Below are 20,627 nucleotides of genomic sequence, written 5' to 3'. Positions count from 1 at the left end.
AATGAGATCAAGTTATAAAAAGCACTAAAATGTCAAGTTAAGAAATTTGGATTTTAGCCAGAGAGTAGCTGGAAAGCTGCTGAATATTTTAGAGGAAAAAAATTTACAAAGTGAAAGCATTTTTAGGATTTAATTTTTTCAATTTTCTTGATTTTGTTGAAAAGGAAATAGATGCACACAGTCTAAATTTCAAAGGTACAATAAATAATAGGGAAAGGCCACCCTCCCACCTCTACCCGCTCTTGACTACTTTTCTCCCTGGAGGCAAACCAATGTTACCAGTTTCTCACATATTCTTTCAGAGATATCTATGCACTTGGAAACAAAGACACACATAAATCCACCTCCCCAGCTGCCACCTTTTTTTGTTTTTTGGGTTTTTTTTTTTTAATTTTTTTATTTTTATTTATTTATTTTTTTTTACGAATTTGCGTGTCATCCTTGCGCAGGGGCCATGCTAATCTTCTCTGTATCGTTCCAATTTTAGTATATGTGCTGCCGAAGCGAGCACTGCCACCTTTTTTTGTAAATGAGATGCATGCACACTTATTTACCTTCCATTTTTCACTCAGAAATATAACTTAGAGAGTACTTTGTGTGAATACATAAAGAGTCTTCATTCACTTTTTTGTAATAGATGGATTGGTTCGAAGGAATATACAGGTGAAATTCAGTTTCCCTCTTCTGCACCTTGCTGCCCAGTTTTCCCTGGAGGCAGCCCAATGTGTCCAGTTTCTTATATATCTTTCCAGAGATATCCTAGGCATATGGAAATAAACACACACACACACACCCTTCCCCTCTCTCTTAAAATAAGTAGGATGTATACTATGTACTAACTATCTCACCTTTCTTTTTCATTTAAAAACATTTTTAGAAATCCAAATAAGGTCTTAATTTGAATTAATAGTATTGCACCAATATCAATTTCCTGGTTTTGACAACATATTGTGGTTATGTATAATGTTATCACTGGGGGAAGCGGAAGGAAGGACACACGGGAACTCTCTGTGCTATTTTTGAAACTTCTTGTGAGCCTCGAAGTATGTCAAAATAAAAAGCATTGTATAAAAAAGTATTATAAATATGTCTTAGTGATTATTCCATATCAGTACACAGCTTCCTTTTTTACAGATGCACAGTACTGTACTACATTTCATTAAAAATTTATTTAACTTGTCCCCTATGAAGACAAACTATTAATATTTCAGATGTCCTTAGCACTGAAAAGCGGTAACAGTGTTCATGAGTGTAGATCCTGTCTTTGACGCAATAGTTAAGAGTCGTAACCACAATAAAGATTCTTACAGGACAGCTGTGACCAGAGAGTGAGGAGCTCCCACTTTTCATCCTACTTCTGCTGCTCACTAATTGTTTGACATTGAGCATGTTGCTTAGCCCTCTAGTCTTGGTTTCCTCATTAGGATTACCTGCCTGTTACGTCCCATTATTTTGAGGGTTCAATGAGATGATAGTTGCAACAGTTATTTATTCAAGTTGAATCCACTATGCAAATAAAAAGTGAGGCAAGTATGATCATCACCTAGAGCTTGTGCTGTAATCCCCTATCTGCAGTCAGAAGTAGTAGGGGTTCTCTCCAGACAGATTCAATCTCAGTTTAAGGAGAGTCAAAGAGAGCTTCACCCTAATCCATATTCTTTTTCATTTAAAATAAAATGACTTCCTGGGCCCTTCTGTTTTCTAATCCAGTCACTAATGACTGTCAGAAGGTGTGCCACACAGTGACAATGATAAACACAGTATTTACATTTGGTAGCTGTTTTGTACCACTTAAATGGACAATTTGATAACTCCGTCCATTTTGTAGGCAAACCATCCTGTTGGACACATCAAGAAGCAATTTTAGTTAAAAACCAGACATTCCAAAGGAGTCTTACTTAGGGATGATATTCAAAATATTGGCTTCCACCAGTCAGAATGGCACCACTGGTAACAGCACGCCCACACTGGTTCATATTGTGGGCTGGAAGGCAGAGTGAAGGTTTTATTTTTTCCAAAGGGAACTTCCTATTGACTTTCTCCAAGAACAAGATAGCTATCATGCCCAAAACCTTCCTTTTCATTTTTTCAAATTAAACATTTTCTCTTCAACATTTTATGGCAAAGGACTTGGAAAGATTCAAAGCTTTTTTTGAAGAAATGCATGTCTCCTCCCGCAGAGTTCCTTGCGGCACACAGCTTGCTCAGCGTGGCCACCTGCTCTTCCAGTGGCAATATCAGCTTGTTATTTAAAATCTTCATGATGTTCGCCATGCCCACCATTGGTGATATTAACCAGGTAAGGGGTTATGCCCTTGAATCCAGGAGGTCGACTTTTCAGAATTCACCCTAAAGAAATTATGGACATGTTGAGGGGGTGTCAGTTCACTAACATCATCTTAAATACCCTCCTTACCCATAGGGCTGAGTCCCCAGCACCTTTGTCCAGTGTGACCCACCGTTTGGTGGCCACAGTTGATTGGCCAAAGCATAGATTCTCAACTCAAATAGAGCCAATCAGAGTCTTCCTCCCAGAATTTGGAATTGGGACAAAAATCGTACTTCAGTAAAAAATGGGCTCCGAAATGGCAGATTCACTGCTTTTATTTATTTATTTATTTATTAATATGGGGTCTACGCTCTTGCTCAGGCTGGTCTTGAACTCCTGAGCTCAAACAATCCACCCGCCTCAGCCTCCCAGAGTGCTAGGATTACATGCGTGAGCCACCACACCTGGTCAGATTCACTGCTTTTATAGTGAGCAGAAGCAAGCCTGCTCTTTGCCTAGGGGGGCGACATTACCTCCTCCCCGAAGGTTGCTTTCTGCAAACATCACCCTGAATGACAGGCTGGGCGAAGTACAATCAGGGCCTTTCACTTTTGGCATGCTCAGGAAGGACATGCAGGGACGCTCAGTGCTTGTGGCAGATTGCCTCTCCCAACAGCACTTTTAAACCAGGATGGGAACTTTAGTCAGGGTTGGTTCAGAAATGAGGCTGAACTAAGTCAAAATGAAGGAGACTCCGAAGTCCAAAAGCAAGGAGCTGGAGAGAGCAGGTGAGTCAGGGACTGACTCTGTGGACAAACAGAGACTGAAGACAGGGATATAGAACTTTTGCAGGATAGAGACCATAAGAAAGGATGAAGCAGGAGAGAATACAGAGGGAGAACATGGCCAGAGAAGGGCTCACATAAAAGGCCAAGTGAGAAGGCAGGACAAAAAGACTGAGGCAGCAGATGGAACAGAAAAGACAGGCAGAAGGAGAACCAGGCCATGGGAACTTACGGTCAGAACACACTCAGAGGGTCAGGGAAACCTTCCCCAGCCCATCCCCAGGACAGGTGAGGTGCCTCCTGTACGCTCCCTTCACACCCTCCGCCCACTCAGCTGCCCTGTAGTCGGCTGCCTTTGGATTGTAATTCCCCCCGGAGCAGGGTGGGCTGTGTCTCCACCTCAATACCCAGAATCCACAGCAGAACCTCTCATGGCTGGCCCTCAATGTGTGCACTTTAAATTAAAGAATTGGCCAGTTAGTAGGTGAAGTAGTTACTTTCTGGAAGCATCATGTGGTCCACGATGCCAGATGTTGCAGATAAATTATTTAAGATGAGGACTGAGAACAAAACCATTGTTTTTGGAAATTGGGAAGTCACAGGTCACACTACTGGAAGACAATTTTGTGGAATTGAAGGTACACAAACCAGATCTCTGGGGGGAGGGTAAAAAGTCAAGGTAGTGAGCTAATGTTCTTTACATACCCTCCACCAGCCATCTCGTGTGTGACTGTCATCAGGTGGAGGCATCTGCTTTGCCTCAAAGAGAAACAGAAGTGTTACAACTGAAATTAAAAGAAATGGAAATGGTCAATTTCAGCTTTTTTTTTTTTTTTTTTGAGACAGAGTCTCCCTTTGTTGCCCGGGCTAGAGTGCCATGACGTCAGCCTAGCTCACAGCAACCTCAAACTCCTGGGCTTAAGCGATCCTCCTGCCTCAGCCTCCTGAGTAGCTGGGACTACAGGCATGTGCCACCGTGCCCAGCTAATTTTTTCCATACATATTTTTAGTTGGCCAGATAATTTCTTTCTATGTTTAGTAGAGACGGGATCTCACTCTTGCTCAGGCTGGTCTCAAACTCCTGAGCTCAAATGATCCTCCTGCCTTGGCCTCCCAGAGTGCTAGGATTATAGGCATGAGCCACCGCACCTGGCCTCAATTTCAGCTTTTTAAAAACATTTCCACAAGTGGTTCTGGAAATTTAAATATCAGAGGTGGAGGTGAATATTGGGAAGAGGTGGGGAGCAGGGTAGAGCTACCACCAAAGCAGTCATGTCTGGGAATGAAAAGAGGAGGAAGAGGCTCCCCCAGCCACTTGCCCCAGCAGACGGGGGTGGGGGGTGGGGGTTTCAGGAGTGGGGGAGGAGGCCAGAGATGCGGCAGGAGCTTGCTCAGGGGCACCAGTCTGGGGGATCATATCAAGAGATCACCATGTGTCCCTTTTCCCACGACCTCCAAACACATCACCCATATTCCCACCTCAGGACGTTTATGTTCCCTCTGTCTGGAATGCTCTTCCCATAGCTCAGTCCCTCATTTCCTTCAGGTCTCTTCTTAAATATCAGCCTCTCAGAAAGCGCTCCCCTGACCAAGCTGTTAAAACAGGAGCCCCTTTCCCCATCACCTCTTGATTTCATTTCCCGGATTTTACTGACTTTCCTGACACCTACAATACAAATCAAGGGGTATGTTGCCACCTGAGCTCCTGTCTGATTTCCTGTCTCTAACAAAAATGATAAGGCAAAGAAACAAAAACAGAAAATGTTCTGCAACTTCACGTATACACTTCTCGCTATTCTAAGGAATTTTGTGTGCTTGCTACAGGGTAACATTTCTATTGGAAGATAGAAGTTCCCTTTTCAGGATCCCAAAAGAAGAAAGAAACATTGACATTGGCTGTCATCACAGACAGTAACTCTGGTTTTGAAATAGAAGGTTGGGTCACCTCGTCCCCTGGGATGCAGGGGCTGGGTCACATCCACAGAGCTTTACCATGGAATCCCCTCTGTTTGCACCTCCTAAGACTAGCTCAGACTGACAGCAGGGGCTCCTCACCATTCAGATTTTTGAAACAAAAGCAACCTCCTAGGAGAGGGCCAAGAAGCCAGTGTGGTTAACATCGTATTAAATAACCATCACTCTATCTTCTAATAGAACTATTATAGAATAGCAAGCAGGCATAAGCTCTCAGAAGTGAAAAATATGTTTTAAAATTGCAGAAATTTTTATATATCTTTCTCCCAGAGAGAATTCCTCTCTTGTTGCCTTATAAAAAGAACTACAACCAATTAATTAATAATATAAAGGTGTGTAAAGGAAAGGAAGGATTCTCCTCATCTCTGGCCAGATAGACCTAAACACCAAGCCAACACCTGCAGACCAGCCTATGCTTTGGGAGCACATGAGAGGAGGAGTTGATTTCATCATCTCTTTGGTGTGGGGTAAGGATCTTCTGTTAGCAGGTGCTTGTATGTTGCCTGTGGTTCTTCCAGCAGAAGGAAACCCACTCATGTCCCGAGACTTTGCTAAGCCCTTCCGAAATGTCGTCTATGAACTGTCATCTGTCTTTGGTAACCCCAGCATCCCCTGAACAGAGTCAGGACCCTTAATGCCAAAGAAATAGAGAGCCCTAATACTTTACTTGGGTGGGCCTAGACAATGGTCACATCCTTCCCTGCTCCATGCGGGGCTCACTTCTTTGCCCTGTGGACCGATTACAAACCCCTAGATTAAAATTAAATATCCAAGTCATCTTGAATCTAATCCTGCAAGGGGTGTACTGTGCTGAGGCAGACAGAAAGGTCAGCAGAAGAAAGAGAGAGAGGAGACGACAAAACTCATCACACTTCAAATCTTACTCAAATTCAAAGTGATTGCTTTGGATTTTGAGCCTGTTCTTAAGGAATGAAGCCCATTGCCATGGGCAACGACTCCTGCCACTAGTGGGGTGAGCTCAGACATATTTGGGGAGACGAGTTGGAATGGAAGCCTTCAGCTAGCGATGCAGCAGCTGGGCAGTAGGAGGGGACAGTGGGGAGTGCCATGGCTGCGGGGAGAGCTGGTGCCATCAGCACAATTCTCTCTCAATCCACACAGGTAAGGCCAGAAACTGGGAAGAGACCATCCCAGGAGGGAGGAAAGCACGGTGGGAAAATGGCTGATTTTAAGCAGTGAGAGCTGCTCGTTATCATCTGCACTGACACACAGACACACACACACACACACACACACACACACACACACAGGCAAAGCAGGACTACCTTAAGTCCCCCCCCCCAATAGAAGATGTACCCGCCCACCGCCCACATGCTGGGTTCTCAAGACTAGGAGACAATAATGTCATCCTCAGTGCTGGGAAGGAGCCAGAAACTCTGTGGGGCAGGAGAAGGAACTCCCAGAGGGAGGAGGGGAGGTTTGTCAGGACCAGGTCACCCAACAGGCTTGGAATTCCTGGGCTAGGGTAGTTTGGGGTAGAACAATCAATTAAAGACTAACATCTAGTACTCACCTTCCTAGAGGATAGGAGAGCCCTGAGCAGAAGTAAAAGAAAAAGATAAAGTTTCTGCCTCTGTGTACTTCATATTCTTTTTTTGTTTGTTTGTTTTGTTTTGTTTTTTATTTTTTTATTTTTTTAATTTTTTTATTTCAACATATTATGGGGGTACAAATGTTTAGGTTACGTATATTGCCCTTGCCCCACCCAAGTCAGAGCTGCAAGCATGTCCATCCCCCAGACAGTGCACACCGCACTCATTAGGTGTGAATATACCCATCCCTTCCTCCCCCCTTCCATCTGCCCGACACCCAGTGAATGTTACTACTCTATGTGCACTTAAGTGTTGATCAGTTAATACCAATTTGATGGTGAGTACATGTGGTGCTTTGTGTATTTTATATTCTAATAGGGAAGGCAGTCAGTCATAATAACAGCAGCAAATACTTACATGTGCTTTCCGTGTGTCAGGCCCTCTTCTAAACCCTTTCTATGTGTTAACTCATTTCATCTCTATCACAACCTGTGCAGTATGTACTGTTATCCCCATCTTACAAATAAGGAAACGAGGCACATGCAGCCTAAGTAACTTTCTCACGTGCGAATGGCTAACAAGTAACAGAACAGGGATTTGAATCCAGGAAGTTTAATTTTAGAGTCCATGTATTTAATTGATGTAGATAAGTATAGGTGTAGGTGTAGGTATGGGCATCAGTTTGGAGGTAAAGGTTGAAATAGAGGTGGAGATGGAGAGAGAGAATGAGAGAAGGATATACCTATCCACCTCTCTAGAGGATAGGAAGGAGACCCCTAAATAGAAGTAATGATCTTGAAAGGGACTTAGTTTTACCAGAGGAAGCCAGTCGAGAGATAGACAGATGGCTTGATAAGTACAATAAAGAAAGCAGAGTAAAGAAATAGTAAGTAATGGAGGGAGGGGACTTTGTAAAGGTAGGGTGGCCAGAGCAGGTGACACTGTAATTGTCCAGGGCAGATTCCCAAGGCCTGCCGGAGCCAAGAGCAAGTGTGATCATGAGTGACCAGGTCCCAGGTTTCAGCAGCAAGCCCCAGAGAAGACCTAGGACTGGGAACAGTCACATTCAGTGGTCACTGTCCCGAGGGCAGCTTACACAGCAGCAAAGGCCAGCGAGGATGCGGAGGATGCGTGTCAACCCTGTTCTCGCTCCCCTGTCATGAAGACCAGCCTGGCCCCCAACAAGCGAGCACCAGATGCCATCTGGGGAGCAGAAAGGAAGGGGAGCAGAAACCTGAAAGACTGAGCCTTTTACAAAAATAGACTGAACATTTACCTCAAAAGCCTATTTAAATTATTGAATTGGAATAGATTACTCAACTAGACTAAAATGTGAGGCCCTCTAGGCGCCTGCCCTATCCAGCAGAACGTGGACTTACAAGGCAGAGCAGATCAGCGGTAGAAAAAATATAGAGTAACTAACTCCGCCCTCGGTACAGCGTCATGTGGCTGCTGCCTCGACCGTAGGGCTGCATTAGGAGGGGAGAGAAGAAAGGGCACGGGACTGTCGCAAGAGGAAGCCAAGTGAGTCCTGTTGCTTTTTTTGAAGACGGAAAGTCATGTTCACACAGATGCTTACGAATGTCAAGGATTGGAAACTAAAAACACATGTTATGTATTTCTCTGGAAAGAAGAAAGGGATTATTCATTTTTTTCATTATAATTTTTCTGAAGCTGAAAGCATGATTTAGGAGAAGCCATTTGTGGCATCGCTGCATTCAATTACCCAGCACAAATCTGGATGGGCCTGGCAGCTATTTCCAGGCTTCCAAATGTGGGTCCTAAATATGCATTCATCAGAAAGGACAATGCAATCAAGCAGCTTCACATCACTTATCATCATTTCTGCGGAGGGCATGTATTAGCAACTGTCTGCACGGGGTTCAGGCAGCCTGGGTTTTATATACAGAAATTAAGCAGTCACAATCCCCATGCTCTTGAAATTTAAACTTGGCAATGTTGATCTGCACAATTACACAAATAAACGACCGAACAAAGCTTCCCCTACAATCATTCTCCGTCCCACACGCCCACTCTGAGATCCAGCCCCAGGGAAGCTCTTTCTCACGTCCACTCAGGAATTCTGCACACACGCTGTTCTCACTACCTGGAACTCCATCCAGATTATAGCAGACACTTGGAACGTGGCATTGTGCTACATTCTTCTGGGAACTGAAAAGTGGGGAAATTTCTTTTCTCGTACAACAGGACGAGTCTCACACTGTCAGACACCTAGCCAATTTTTATTAATATTACTCCATCACTTCTTTTCTAAGAAATCGCCCCATTTTTATTCAGGGTGGTAATGTGCCAAGCATTTTTCTCAGTATCACCTGCAGCTAAAGAAGGGCATGTGACACAATTCTGGCCAATGAAATGTAAGTGGAATCACCAAATGGCACTTCTGGGAAAGTGATTTTTTAAAAGGACTGCCTCAGTTGACATTGACCTTTGCCCTTTGCCCTGCACCCTTCTTGGCTTTCTTGCCAGGAATGCGGATGAGATGCTGGATGTGTGAACACAAGGAGTCAATTAGAAGAGTTAAAGCTATATTTTAAGGATGGCTGAACAGAAAGCTAGAAATACCCTGGGTCCCCTTGCACCAGTTACAAATTGTTATTAATATATGAGGAAAATAAAATCACTATTTGGTTAAGCCCCTCTAGCCAGATCTCTATTATATGTAGCCAGATGCAATCCCTAATGGATTCTAAGAATGATAAAGATACAACTCTATAACTGGGGGGCCGCTGTGACTGGTGCTCACTTTTTGACAGTGATTTCTTCCTTTTCAGCACCTGCGGTTGTCCGCAGAATTTGAAGCAACGTCAGCACAGAAGGGTTTTGCTCCAGTTCAGTCATGAGCACTTAACCATTAAGTGGGGGCCCAAGATGTGCCAGACACAGTTCAGGGTGCTGTGGGTACAAGCTTTGCCCTCATGGCACTGGTGTTCCATTCAGGGGAGACGAACAAAAAATAAGTAAGAAAAGGAAGTGCTGTGAGGAAAGAAAGCAAATTAAGGAAGATAGACATGCCGGGCAAGAGCAGTGGAACTGGCATTTTATACAGGGCGGTAAGAGGGGGCCTCATTTCTAACGTGGTGTCTTAGTCTGCTCAGGCTGCCGTAATAGAAAACCGCAGACTGGAGGCTTAAACAACAGAAATTCACTTTCTCGCAATGCTGGAGGCTCAAACCGCCAGCAGGGTGGTTTCTGCTGAGGCCTCTCCCTGACTTGTTGACAACCACCTTCTCAGTGTGTCCCCACATAGCCTTTCCTCTGTTCTCATGTGCACGAGGAGAGAGAAACTCTGGAGAACTCTGCAGTGTGAAGGTGGCCACAGTGAAAAGGACCCAATAGTAGAGGCTGAGAAGAAGAAGCCAGGAGGTGGGAGAAAAACTGAGAAAGTGTGAAGACTTGGAGGACAAATGGGAAGTGTTTGGAGAAGGAGAGGATGATCACACTTACAACTGAGATGAAGGTCACTAAGGTGAAGGCTGAAATCACTGCTGACCTCAAAAAGAGCTGTTTTTATGGAGTGATGGATTGGTGTATGAGTTATCTACTGCTGCATAACAAACTACCCCAAACTAGCAGCTTTAAGCAATAAACATTTATTATCTCCCTGCTTCTGTGGGTCAGGGATCTGGGAGCAGCTGAGCTCAGTGTGTCTGGCTCATGGTCTCCCACAAGGCTGCAGTCATGGTGTTGCCTGGGGCTAGAGTCGTCTCGAGGCTTGACGGGAAGGATCTGTTTCCACGCTTGCTCGTGTGGCTGCTGGCAGGGCTCAGAGCCCTGTTGGCCTGAGACATTTATCCTTTGCCAAGTGGGTCTCTCCATGGAGCAGCTGACGCCAGGGCAGCTTGCTTCTTCTAGGATGTAAGAAAGAGACAAAGGGAAAGTAGCTCAAGATGGAAATTACAGTCTTTTATAACTTAATCTTGGATGTGATGTCACATCACTTTTTTTAAAAGACTTTATTTTTTAAAGCACTATTAGATTTACAGTAAAATGGAACAGGAAATAGGGAGTTCCCACATCTACACGCACACACACAGCCTCCCCCACTGTCGATGTTCCACACCAATGTGGTACATCTGTTATATTTGGTGAAGCAACACTGACACATCATTACAAACCCAAGTTCATAGTTTACATCAGGGTTCACTCTGTGTTGTGCATTCTGTGGGCTTTGACGCATGTATAATGACATGTATCCACCCTTACAGTGTCAGACAGCATAGTTTCACAGCTCTAAAAATCCCCTGCTCCATTTGTTCTTCCCTCCCTCCCCCCAACCCCTGGCAACCACTGATCTTTTCACCGTCTTCGTAGATTTACCTTTTCCAGGTTGCCATATATTCATAGTTGTAGCCTTTTCACATTGGCTTCTTTCACTTAACAATAGGCATTTAAGTTTCCTCCATGTCTTTTCATGGCTTGATGGCTCAGTTCACTGAATAATATTCCATTGTTTGGATATCCACTCACCTACTGAAGGATATCTTGGTTGCTTCCAAGTTTTGGCCATTATGAGCAAGCTGATAGAAACACTCATGTCCAGGTTTTTGTGTGGACACAAGTTTTCAACTCCTTTGGTAAACACCAAGGGGCATGATTGCTGGATCTTATGGTAAGAGTATATTTAGTTTTGCGAGAAACTGCTGAACTGTTTTCCAAAGAGGCTGTACCATTTTGCATTCCCACCAGTGAATGGGAGTTCCTGTTGCTCCACATCCTCACCAACATTTGGAATCGCCAGTGTTTTGGATTTTAGCCATTCTTATAGGTGTGTAGTGGTATCTCAGTGTTGCTGTAGTTTACAATTTTCTAATGGCATATAATGCTTAACATCTTTTCACATGCCATTCCATCACTTTTGCTCTGCAGCCCACACTGCACGGGAGGGGATTATACAAGGGCATGAATAGCAGGAGATGCCCTGAATGATTGGGTTCAGAAGACAGTGGAAGGGAGGAATTGGAGACAAATACAAACAACTCTTGAGGATTTTTCCTATAAAAAGAAACAAGAAATTAGGGGTTAATTGCAGAAGGATGTGGATTTAGAAATGTTTTTACTTTATTTGTTTTACAACAAACCTAATCATTCTTAACAATAAAGGTGATATATGTGATATATTGAATATGTAACAATGCTGTTTTATATTCTATTCATATACTTTCTAGTATTGTGAACAACAATGCTCAGGTTTGTAAATAACAAACCTGTGAGGGGATTTTTAAAAACTAGGCTATTTTATACCCATGCAGGTATCAGAAACAAGAGCATCTGTACCCCAGGGCTTCCAGGATACTCACATATGCACCCTCTAATTGCTGAAATCAGCCACATGGGTTTATTTAGGCAGATGAAACCAATATGCTTCAGCGAGGGCAGACATTCTCTCTTGGCTTGAAAACAAGCCTACAGCTGCTTGGAAAAGGCAAGCTGTTGGGCAGAGACCTGCACATGGCAAACAGCCCAGTGACCCCAATTAAAATGTTACCCAACTAGAGTGATCGTTTAAATTATAAATAATGTCTGCAGTTGCTTTATATTCTGACTCTACACTGCAACAACCCACTAAAATGTGCACTAAATACAGACACAAGAGTAAATCAATGGACCAATTAATTCATGAGAGCAAATGTCTGAGATCTGTGTCTGATGTTAGTCCATTGAGAACCTGGGAGTCTTAGATCCTCCCCGGGATAAGGATCAGGCAACTGTAGGATTTGGGGAGGGAGAAAAATAATGCGCTTCCCTCTCCCCGCCCATCCCACCACTTCTTTCACGTTCAGAACCAGCTCAGACATAAGACACAGAAAGGAAGTTCAAGTGTTAGCTTTATTACTGTTCAGATTGTGTCTTTATGGAAATGCCTTCCTTCTCTGGAAAGGAATGAGGAAAGAATGGGTAAGAGGCCCAGGGCATTATCTAGAAGAAATTTTTCCACTGAAAAACATGGGGTGGGGGAAAAGGCTCCCCTCTAACAGCAGCAAAGCTAGCCAGAGAGGTGCCAACATCTCCCAGTGCCCTGGGATTCCTACTCTACAAGTACAGATGCTCCTCAACTTACTCTGGGCTTATGGCCCAATAAACTCATTGTAGGTTAAAAATATGGTAAGTCAAAAATATCTACCTAACCTACCAAATATCATAGCTTAGCCTAGCCTTCCTTAAATGTGCTCAGAACACCCACATTAGCCTATAGTTTGACAAAATCAACTCATACAAAGCATATTTATAATAAAATGTTGGATAGTCCATGTTATTTATTTAATACTATACTAAAAATGAAAAACAGAATGATTGGGTACTTGAAGCATACCTTCTACTGAACACATATTGGTTTTGCATCATCACAAAGTTGAAAAATCATAAGTTGAGCCATTTTAAGTAGGGGACTGCCTGTAGTTCATTGCATATGTGAAAGCCAAGTCAAATAGACACCAAGAAAGGAAATTCAGCAGGTTTTATTGAGCATTTACGATGTACAAAGCCCTAGGCCAGGTACTGGGAAGATAGGGATAAATTCACGCCTGAGGTGACCCAAGGAAGCTACAGCCTGGGATAAGACCCCACCACTATCCCATTATGAGCCTTGAAAAGTCTATGGCATGAATACTCAACTACTTTGGAGGATAAATATTGAATCGCTTTCCCTGGAGTCACTTCGCAGGCATTATGCTGGATTCTGGGATTCAGTCAAGAAGGAAACAGTTCTCATGGAGCTTACATTCTACCATCATGACAACTGCTTTTGGAGAATACCCTAAGACCAGCTCCACTCCACCAGAGAAAATCCTGGATGATCTATTAAAGTCTCTTCTATTCTACTATCCTGTCATTTTTCTTTAACTCTCTTGGCCTCTTTGCTTCTTTCCTCTCCTAAATTTCATGTACTGTCAGTTTCCTGCTGGTAATGCTAGACTCAACGTAGGTAGCCCCTCCTTCAGGAAGCCTTCCCTGCATCCTTAGCAGGCCAGGCTCTGTGGCACTCTGCATGGGCTTCTATCAGCATGTGAATCTCACCTTACATTCCTCACTTAGGGCAGGGGCAGTTTCTCATTGGACTTCACACCCCCCCCCCAGCACCAATTACAGTACTCGGCACAAAATAGGCACTCAAATATTTTTTGCACCCAGCAGTCTCTCTAACCAAAATGATCTCAAGTGCTCCAGTTCCTAGAAAGCCCCAAATCTCAAAATTGCAGGGACAGATGACGTTTAAAAGCAAATGTAAGAGTAGGGCTATGACTGCAGGTCCTGCCAGCAGTGCTTCTGGGGCTTGCAGATCACCTTGGGGAGGGTATGGGATACTTGGGTTCTAAGACTGCTGCTGTTGGCCTCATGCCTCCCACAACTAATCCCCACTCAGCTTTGCTTCCAGAGAATTCATGCACTGGAATAGAAGATAAACCCTTTGGGTAATGTTGGCATGAGACTTTGAACATGTAAATTCACACCTTTCAAGTTTATAAATGAAAGAGTCCCTAAATATGGAGTATGCATGACTATGATGCTTACCCATACCTACTGCCTGCTACATTGCCTGGCATGAAGACACTCAGTCATTAATTCAGCAAATATCTATTGAGAGCCTGTTAAGTGCCAGCAAGTGCACTAGGCAGTAAATAGCAGTAAACACGGGAAACAAGCTCCCTCTCACAGGGCTTATAGGAAACATCAATTTTAACTTTTAGAAGGCTGAGTTGGCTCTTCCCTCTGCACAGGTCCCACAGTCATTGTATTAGTTTCCTAGGGATGCCTTAACAAAATATTTTGTGACCTCAAACAACAGAAATGTATTGTCTCACGGTTCTTGTAGCTCAAGTCCAAAAGCAAGGTAGCAGCAGCATCGAGCTCCCTCTGAAACGGATAGGGGAGAATCCTTCCTTGTCTCCTCCTAGCTTCTGGTGGGGGCCGACCATCCTTGGCATTCTGAGCTTACAGCTGCATCACTCCAATCTCTGCCTCTGTCCTTACATATCCTCCCTGTGTGCCTCTGTCTTCACATGACATTTGACACCGTGTGATAAGGACACAAGTCATGTTGAATTAGGAGGGTCCACCCCAGTGACTTCATCTTAACTTGACTTCATCTACTACAGTTGCCACGTTGCACCACTGTTTCCAAATTAGGTTACATTCACAGGTGCTGCAGGTTTGGACTTAAACACATGGAGGGTGTCCGATTCAATCCACAAAACCTACGTTCTGTATACAATGCTGCATACCCATCCAGCCAATGAACTGTATATTTTACTGCAGTCAAGATACTCCCCTGCCCCCCACCAGTGACACAGAGTTGCTTTGGGGACGAGACATTTGCAGACTTTGTCCATCATTCTAAGCATGCAGCCCTGTGGTGGGATTTCCAGGCACGGGGTAGGACAGGGTAAGGCCGGGGAGGGAGGGGATACCAGGGCAGAGGAGGCCAGGATAGGGGAGGCCCCGGCCCACTTGCCCTGCCGCTGGCAGGGGGCGCGCGAAGGCCTCTGGGCGCGCCGGCGGGGCGGGTGCCGGGGCGGGTGCCGGGGCGGGAGGGGCGCTTGGGCAACTTTTTGGTTGGCTGCCGCCCGCGTGCTGACGGCCCAGACTCTTTTAAACTTGATCTGTGAGGCGCCTTCCCCTTTCCGCCGCAGCGCGCGACTTGGTAAGTGGCTCCTGATCGGCTGGACTTGGGAGCGGGCCACATGGCTTCTGGTCGCTCCCGTGGCCCTTCCGAGGCGCGCCCCTCGCCGCCCCGGGGCCGGACCAGGCCAAGGGGCAGGGACAGGAGTTCGGCCTCAGCTGGGCGCCCCGGGGGAGCCTCTGTTACGGCCCCTGTCGGGTGGAGACGTCCTCGTGGTGCCTGGGCCCTTCCTGCCCGTGAAGGCCAGCCAGTGTCCTTGTGGCGCCTTCGGGGGCGACCCCCCGCCTTCTCGAGTACCCCCACAGCCTCCAACCCCGCCACTCAGCAAGAAGCCGCCAGGCGCCCGTCACCTCCCGTGCCTGTGGCCCTGCCGTCAAGGGATCCGGTCCACGGGTAGCTTCTAGCCCGTTTTTAAGTTAAATGATCCTGTTTCGAGAATCAGACTCCACCCCGGGGCGGAGGCGCAGAGCCCGGGACAGTCTCCGGGTTCTTGGCGCACTTGGGGCTCCCGCCAGCCTAGTAACTCCTATTTAGGAAGTGAATGAGATCAGAGATCTGAAGCGCTGTAAATTTCGGAGCCGAGCCGTATAATGTCAGTGTTAGCAACAAGCGCAGGTAATTGCGCCCACGCAGCCACTACCCCGCTACAAATGCCATTCAGTTGCCACTTTTGCACAACTGGATTTTTTTTTTTTTTTTTTTAAAGGTCTGGGGGATGAGTCTTGCGGGAAACGATGGCTACAATGAGGCAAGCAAAGCGCTGTGAGCCTTAATAAGGCCCTGCGATTTTCTCCCCCAGATCTACCTTTGCAGGAGTGGCCAGCGCCTTATTATACCGCAGGGCGGCCCCCAGCATTTTCAGGGTGCGAGGCCTATCTTGGTTTTCTGTCCTTGGAAAAAATCTGACCGTCGGGTTCTGACTTGTCCAGGGCATTGAACGCCCAGCTTCTGTCCGCGAAGTTGTTTGTTTTGGTGTGTGCGTGTGCGCCCTGGCTCTTGAGGGCATTAGTGAGAATTCTCACTGCTTATTACTGGTACAAATTGCTGTACAAAATGATGTTCTCCGAATTTAGTAAAATTTGTAAAAATCTAAATTTAGATGTGAATGAAGAAAGGAAGGAATCTTTGTGGCCATCATAGGTACCAGTTAATAGTTTTCTGTTGAAATGTGAGGCTTGTGGTCGACATGTTTTCCTCAGTTGTGAAATACTGTTACTGCCTTTTTAATGGTTTGAAACCAAATGGGAGATAGAAATTACCACGCTTTTGAAGAGGAAAAAAATGTGCTGATGCAGCCTGTATTCTAAGCACCTTTTTTTCAGCTTAATACATGGGCCCAAAACACAATTTCCCCTGCCCTGAATACCTTGATCTCTGGAGAATATCCCTACACTACAGGGGAATGCAGTGGCTTTTGGGGACCATTGTTTTAGGTGTTGGGGATTCCTGTGGATCCAAATTGTTTTAACTATTCAGTTTGACCTGTGAGAGACACCATGTCCAGGAAGCAGCCTCTGCTAGTGTCTATTTAAGGATTGTGGAAACTGAACAAGAGCCCAGGACTAGAAACTTCTCAGCCAGCTGGACTCAGCCCCAGAGTAAACAAGTTTGGAGCTTCCTTTGGTTTCTAAATCTATGAAAGTTTTTGTTTCCATTTTTCCTAGGTAAATACTGTTGCTGATAATGTTTCTTCTCTAAAATTGATACTATTCCAGCCTAATGTAACGGAGGTAATGGCAGAAAGATGGTGAACTGGGGACATAAAATAGATTCCCAAGATCTGGGAACTTAATTCACTTCATTTTACTTCTAGTTGGAAAATAGGATGCCCAAGTGTCAGGAAATTTGGAGAAAACAACTTTGTACAGAAATTCTATTCAAAGATAGCATTTTATTCATGAAAGGTAGCTAATAGATGGCCACAATAAAAGCCACTCTATTTTTTTGAAACAAAAAGGGCATGATACTCTTACCATTGTTCAAGTTGCTTTTTTTTTTTTTTTTTTTTTTTAACCAGGTTCAGTGGAGTTCAAGATGCTGATGAATTTAAGGTATGAACCAAAATGGAAAGAATTTGGCTACAGTTCTTAATAGTTGAATAGAATTCTTGGCCAAGGATGAGAACTCTAATCTGATTGGATTCTGCTGTGATGGATTAAAGGATTTACCTGAGGCCAAGTTGATATGCAGGAATTTACTAAATGGAATCACATCATCCCGTTTAAAATTATGCTCCAGCTAAAAAGGAAAAAAGCTGGTAAATGGGTTATACTTCATTCAGCCAGGAAAAAGATAGGATTTTGAGCAAAAAATTTGGATGGGACATTACTGTTAACAACAGGTAGTGCACTGGGGGATTCTATTTACTTACCTGCCCAGTTTTTGTAAACAATTTAGACACTGTTGGGTTTTGTTATTTAGTAATAACCCATTGTGATATTTCTTTTACAGGTCTGGTGCTTCAAAGAATCTGTTTTTCAAGTGGATAAGGAGTATTTGAGTATGTGATCATTGATATATACAGAATAGAGGTTTTTGCTTCTTTTTTTTTTTTTTTTTTTTTTTGTCCCTTTCAGGTTGGTAGCAAGGGTGAATTTTGAGATAGTCCCAATTATCTATGGGAATATTTATCTGAGAATTCTGTGCCTCTGCCCTGTAGCTGAGTTGGCCCCATAGAGAATTTCTATAGAATTCAATTCCATTATTTAAAGTAGTTTTTCTATCTCCTTGCCCTGGTCTGAAACTTGATACAGTGCTGACACCAAAGAGCAAGTCCTTAATCCTGGTTCATATACTCTACAAAGATATGACTAAGTCTAGTTCGGCAAGTAGGTCAGTTTTAGAACATATTAATTCTAAGTAGACGATTTATTTTACAACTAAGACTACTTTATGAACTGTGCTTTAACTTACAAAAGTCATTTTTGAATAACATTCTTTTGATTATTCTGAAAATAAGTTTTATAGGATACTCATAAATATTACTGTTGAAGAATATATATGGCAATGGCAGACTTAATTCTACCTAAGATTAAAGTATCTCACTTTTAAAAACTGTGTGTATTTTTTGGGTAGCTTCTAAGTAGTTTGTATACTTTGTATGCTACAAATTTTTCTATGACTGTTCTACATCTTGATTATGGAATGACTATACGTTTGTCAAATCTCATACTTAACAGCTACACTTTAAATCTCATCTATAGTATGGCACTTACCCTTCAATTTTTTCATAGTCCATTTGGCCACGGGCTAGGAGGGAATGGGATATGAAAATTCTATTAACCGTGTCCCATTGATACTGCTGTGGGTTCCTTGCAGCCTTGCTTTCCATGTTGGCTATTTTCCATCCCAAGAAACTTTAGGTCCTTGGCAAATACTAGCTAGCCAGGAAATTAGAAAAATGAGGTTAGATGCTGAGTAGTTGTGGGTTGAGCACAATACATGATGCTGTGTAAACCACTTGGTTGACTGAAAGCCAGCCTATGCACTTTTTTCCTTGGGATATTCAAGAATGCTTCTGAAAGGAGGATAGGTTCAAGTATTGATGAGTCATTTCCTGTAGGTGACAGGTCTAACCATAGGGCCTGCTGAGCCCTACCCCAGTGACCAAAGTACTTCTGACATGAGCTGAGTTATGCCATCTTGCCTGTATGGGCAAACAAAGCCCTTCAGATATGCCCCTTAAGGTTCCAGGTTTAATAACATTCCTTACTGCACCCCCCCACCACCAAATCCCCTTGCCTGTGTCCTAGTGACAGAGAAGTATCCAAAACAGTATCCTGGTTAAGAAGTCTAGCATCACCAAAGAGAATGCGATGAGTGGTTCTGCAGAACCAACTTGCCCCCCTTGGTTCAGTGCATGCCTGCATGTACAGCACAGCTGAAGCAGGAATGGAAAGATGCCAACATGACTTACACTACCAGACCATTCCTTTGTGCTCTAGTGCCCTGAAGGGAAGTGAAACAAACCAGGAGTTGAATGAAATGTTTTCAAAGAGAAATTCACTAATTCCAAATGAGGAACTTGGGCATGAAGAGAATCTCTAATTATGACTATAAAAGGAATTGTGATTTGAATATAATTTTTATGCTAATGGCACTAACCTCCCCAGAAAGTGATGGAACTTGCCCAGTATAACAACGGTGCCACTGTTGTATCAGTTTAGGTACATTGAGTCATAATTTGATTTCAAGCCCATTTTGTCTAAGGACCTCTACAGTGTTCATAAGTGCTTGCGTACAAGTCGATTTTTTTCGTAAAAGTAAGCACATCTTTCTAGTTTAAGTGAGTATTTCAGACTAAAGTATTTGTATTTTTGAGGGCCCTAAAGCCTTCAAAATTTAATTATATAATTTGGCAACTATTTACTGATCTGCCATGTGTTAAGTCCTGTGATAGAGACAGTTCCTAACTTTATAGAGCTTGCACAGTGTAATTTATTCATTTCAATATGTAAGATGGAGCTGGTTAGACTGTGCACTTTTTTTTTTTTTTGAGACAGTCACCCTGTTGCCTGGGCTAGAGTGCCGTGGCATCAGCCTAGCTCACAGCAACCTCAAACTCTTGGGCTCAAGCAATCCTTCTGCCTCAGCCTCCCGAGTAGCTGGGACTACAGGCATGTGCCACCATGCCTGGCTAATTTTTCTATCTATATTTTTAGTTGTCCAGATAATTTCTATTTTTAGTAGAGACAGGGTCTTGCTCTTGCTCAGGCTGGTCTTGAACTCCTGACCTTGAGCTATCTTCCCGCCTCAGCCTCCCAGAGTGCTAGGATTACAGGCGTGAGCCACTGCACCTGGCTGACTGTGCACTTCTGTTGTAAGGAATAATTTCACTTAGTGTTTGGGTCAATATCTGCAAAATTCAATTGTTAGAACAAGCTGTGAAGAGACAATCATCTCTTTTTATACCCTACCACCACCACATTCCCAAAATAACTGGACGTGGTTTATAAACAAATATCAACCTACAATAATTAGAAGAGGGAACAAAGAGTTCAGCAAGATGAGAGCAAGAGTAAAAACTGAGCCAATCAGGCCTCATGCTGTAGGGTCCGGCCAATTTGGCTCTTCCTCAGTGTAGAGAAAAGAGCCAACTGGCCAATTAGCAACTTGGCAGTTGCCTAACCTTCAAAGTGGAGGAGGCCAGTATAGTCATTTGCATCCTAGGCTCCGAAAACTCAAGTGAGAGGTTGCTTTGTTCCCTTCATGATCTCAAGTACTGTAGTTTGAAGGAAGAAGTAGAACAGAAGGTATCTGGATAACTAAATGGGAACATAGAGAAAGTGGGGATTGGTGCATTTGGCTCTGGAGCAGGGAGGTCACTTGACCTAGTGACCCTGTAAGGCTGGGCCCACCCGGCTGATTGCCCGGCCAAAGCCGGGGGGAACTGCTTGAGAGGAAAA

General features: G+C 44.0%; 2 non-coding genes across 2 annotated transcripts; one reads left to right on the top strand and one right to left on the bottom strand.

Annotated features, from left to right (window-relative positions):
- Window positions 1-404: 404 nt before the first annotated feature.
- LOC138377650 (U6 spliceosomal RNA) lies at window positions 405-511 on the bottom strand. The gene has a single exon (XR_011231817.1). It is a non-coding gene; the product is annotated as a U6 spliceosomal RNA (small nuclear RNA).
- Window positions 512-17,330: 16,819 nt separating this feature from the next.
- LOC138377737 (small nucleolar RNA SNORD93) lies at window positions 17,331-17,399 on the top strand. The gene has a single exon (XR_011231890.1). It is a non-coding gene; the product is annotated as a small nucleolar RNA SNORD93 (small nucleolar RNA).
- The last annotated feature ends 3,228 nt before the right edge of the window (window positions 17,400-20,627 follow it).

This window comes from Eulemur rufifrons, chromosome 29 (assembly GCF_041146395.1).
Source record: "Eulemur rufifrons isolate Redbay chromosome 29, OSU_ERuf_1, whole genome shotgun sequence".
Classification (NCBI taxonomy): Eukaryota; Metazoa; Chordata; class Mammalia; order Primates; family Lemuridae; genus Eulemur; species Eulemur rufifrons.
This window is presented reverse-complemented; position numbering and strand designations above follow the sequence as displayed.